Here is a 4,147-nt window from a genome sequence, read left to right on the forward strand (position 1 = left end):
GTCTGGCACTTTGGAGAGGTGTTCTCTTCACGGATGAATCCCGGTTTTCACTGTACAGGGCAGATGGCAGACAGCGTGTATGGCGTCGTGTGGGTGAGCGGTTTGCTGATGTCAATGTTGTGGATCGAGTGGCCCATGGTGGCGGTGGGGTTATGGTATGGGCAGGCATATGTTATGGACAATGAACGCGTGCATTTTATTGATGGTATTTTGAATGCACAGAGATACCGTGACGAGATCCTGAGGCCCATTGTTGTGCCATTCATCCACGACCATCACCTCATGTTGCAGCATGATAATGCACGGCCCCATGTTGCAAGGATCTGTACACAATTCCTGGAAGCTGAAAACATCCCAGTTCTTGCATGGCCAGCATACTCACCGGACATGTCACCCATTGAGCATGTTTGGGATGCTCTGGATCGGCGTATACGACAGCGTGTTCCAGTTCCTGCCAATATCCAGCAACTTCACACAGCCATTGAAGAGGAGTGGACCAACATTCCACAGGCCACAATCAACAACCTGATCAACTCTATGCGAAGGAGATGTGTTGCACTGCGTGAGGCAAATGGTGGTCACACCAGATACTGACTGGTTTTCGGACCCCCCAATACAGTAAAACTGCACATTTTAGAGTGGTCTTTTATTGTGGCCAGCCTAAGGCACACCTGTGCAATAATCATGCTGTCTAATCAGCATCTTGATATGCCACAGCTGTGAGGTGGATGGCTTATCTCGGCAAAGGAGAAGTGCTCACTAACACAGATTTAGACAGATTTGTGAACAATATTTGAGAGAAATAGGCCTTTTGTGTACATAGAAAATGTCTTAGATCTTTGAGTTCAGCTCATGACAAATGGGGGCAAAAACAAAAGTGTTGCATTTATAATTTTGTTCAGTGTAGTTAGTAGACATTGAACTAACTGCAGTAATTATTTGAATTCTATAAATGAAATCTATCAATTTCACTCAAATACTTATTTCTCTCACTTTTTCTATCCACCCCCACTCATGTTTAACTAGCCTCTTTCCAGGCAACTGCGCTGACCTCTAATTAAGTAAATAACTCGTGCTCGTTTGTTTTCTCTATTGATCAAGAATAAAGCTCCAAATTGCAGTGTGTTAAATTACCAGGACACCAAACAGCAAAAACTGTCCTTTCATTTCATTATGCCTCAATTGATTATTTTTCCACTGCTTAACAAAGGTCTAACTGTGCTCAAAAGCCTTCGTTATCCCAACAGTTTCTTTCTTTCTCTCAGCCGTTGATTATGAAGAAGCGCTCGTGAAAGGTCTGGTCTCAGTTTAATGGAAGATGCAGTTTGAAGTTACAGGATCTGGTGTTTCCTGTGCTCTGTGGTTCATCGCAGTCTCAGAGGCCTGTCAGACAACATCACGGATCAACTACAAAACAGAGCATCTCTCTTTTTGAGGAGACTCAGAGAGAATAGGTGTATCTGGAAGGTCTTTTAAGGTCAGGCTTCAGCTGAAGCCCAGCGGCTCTGATTTGCTGTCTGGTGCTTTCAGCACAGCAGCTGAAAGCAAGATGTCCAAAGCTTCTCAAATAATGACCAGAGAAACACACTGAAAAATGCATTGCTGAGTGCTAGAGCTTGTATAATCCTGATATTATTTCAGCCTTTTGAAACATAATTTCAACCAAACAGTAAGTAGATTCAAACTGTTTAAAGCAAGAAGTAAAATACTATTTTTAAATAGTTCAAAATGATCAAGACTATTTAAAAAAAAAACTATTTTTTTCTACATAGTTTTTCACTAAATGAAAAGGAAATAATTATATTGGATGGAATTAAATTCACAATTGTATTGATTTATTTGTTATTATTATTATTTATTATATTATTATTATTCATTGTTATTTATTTTATACATATAATTGTTTTTGCTGACAAAGGCATCCTGTAGCAAATCAATGTGTTTTTGTAAGAAAAATATCCATATTCAAAACGTAATAATCACTTTAATGTAGCTTGCGCCAACAGATGTACACGGAAGCAGCTCCGGGCAGATGACATATGAGGTGGTGATGAGTCTCGTGAAAACCAACGTTTGTTAACAGGAGCAAAGGAAGCAACGTTTCCTTACTTTAGCAAAGGAAAACCAGTCTCCTCTAGGCTTATATCGAAATCCTCCGACATTCTTCTTTACAAATCCTCGTTTTGTACTTCTAATTCGTGACAGTTGTTTTGTTTTGATCTTTCCCCTGCACTTCCGTTATCGTCACTTCTGAGCGGCGCATGCGCAAAGCCGACGTCTTATGTCATCCGCCCGGAGCTGCTTCCGTGTACAACAGTGAGCACAAGCTAGATTAAATAAAATAAATTATTACGTTTTAAATATGGTTATTTTTCTTACAAAAACGCATTGATTTGCTACAGGAGGCCTTTATTCACCCCTCAGATCCGTGTAAGGCACTTTTTATTATGGATGGATGCGCTTTATTTCACTTCTTTTGGACTGATGAACTGCAACACCCGCTGACTGCCATTAAACAGCTTGGAAGATCAAAGATAATTTTTTTATATAACTCTGACTAGATTCATCTGAAAGAAGAAAGTCATATACACCTAGGATGGCTTGAAGGTGAGTAATTCATGGGCTAATTTTCATTTTTGGGTGAACTAACCCTTTAACTTTTTTTTTCAGTTAGTTGCCAGGGCAAATTTCTTTTATAAGTTTTATTTTTAAATTTTTTAAGTATCTAATATTTTATTTTTATCGTCAAATTATTATTATTTTTTTTTTTTGTTACTAATTTTAGTACTTCAAAACCTATTTTATTTCAATTAGTTGCCAGGGAATTTATTTTTTTACATCTAATATTTAATTTTAATCTTTATTATTTTTATTAAAGTTTTAGTTTTAGTCATTTTAGTATTTTAACTTAATTTTTTTTTTTAAGTTTTTAAGTTTTCTATTTTAGTTCAAGTTTTAGATGTTTTGTCATCTAATATTAATACTATACTAATAATACTAATTTTATATATATATATATATATATATATATATATATAAAATTAGTATTATTAGTATAGTATTAATATTAGATGACAAAACATCTAAAACTTGAACTAAAATAGAAAACTTAAAAACTTAAAAAAAAAAATTAAGTTAAAATACTAAAATGACTAAAACTAAAACTTTAATAAAAATAATAAAGATTAAAATTAAATATTAGATGTAAAAAAATAAATTCCCTGGCAACTAATTGAAATAAAATAGGTTTTGAAGTACTAAAATTAGTAACAAAAAAAAAAATAATAATAATTTGACGATAAAAATAAAATATTAGATACTTAAAAAATTTAAAAATAAAACTTATAAAAGAAATTTGCCCTGGCAACTAACTGAAAAAAAAAGTTAAAGGGTTAGTTCACCCAAAAATGAAAATTAGCCCATGAATTACTCACCTTCAAGCCATCCTAGGTGTATATGACTTTCTTCTTTCAGATGAATCTAGTCAGAGTTATATAAAAAAATTATCTTTGATCTTCCAAGCTGTTTAATGGCAGTCAGCGGGTGTTGCAGTTCATCAGTCCAAAAGAAGTGAAATAAAGCGCATCCATCCATAATAAAAAGTGCCTTACACGGATCTGAGGGGTGAATAAAGGCCTCCTGTAGCAAATCAATGCGTTTTTGTAAGAAAAATAACCATATTTAAAACGTAATAATTTATTTTATTTAATCTAGCTTGTGCTCACTGTTGTACACGGAAGCAGCTCCGGGCGGATGACATAAGACGTCGGCTTTGCGCATGCGCCGCTCAGAAGTGACGATAACGGAAGTGCAGGGGAAAGATCAAAACAAAACAACTGTCACGAATTAGAAGTACAAAACGAGGATTTGTAAAGAAGAATGTCGGAGGATTTCGATATAAGCCTAGAGGAGACTGGTTTTCCTTTGCTAAAGTAAGGAAACGTTGCTTCCTTTGCTCCTGTTAACAAACGTTGGTTTTCACGAGACTCACTGGCGCATGCGCAACACCGGCATCTTATGTCATCCGTGCTTCCATGTACAACTGTTGGTGCAAGCTAGATTAAAGTGATTATTATTACGTTTTGAATATGGATATTTTTCTTACAAAAACGCATCGATTCGCTACAAAAATCGGGGCCTTTATTCC

The 4,147-nt window shown here is 35.7% G+C and overlaps 1 protein-coding gene across 1 annotated transcript in view; it reads right to left on the reverse strand.

Annotated features, from left to right (window-relative positions):
- The window catches only part of hnrnpua (heterogeneous nuclear ribonucleoprotein Ua), a 23,353-nt gene that overhangs the window by 5,811 nt on the left and 13,395 nt on the right, over positions 1 to 4,147 (reverse strand). The window lies entirely within an intron of this gene.

This window comes from Sinocyclocheilus grahami, unplaced genomic scaffold (assembly GCF_001515645.1).
Source record: "Sinocyclocheilus grahami isolate Dianchi unplaced genomic scaffold, SAMN03320097.WGS_v1.1 scaffold84.1, whole genome shotgun sequence".
NCBI classification, from domain to species: Eukaryota; Metazoa; Chordata; class Actinopteri; order Cypriniformes; family Cyprinidae; genus Sinocyclocheilus; species Sinocyclocheilus grahami.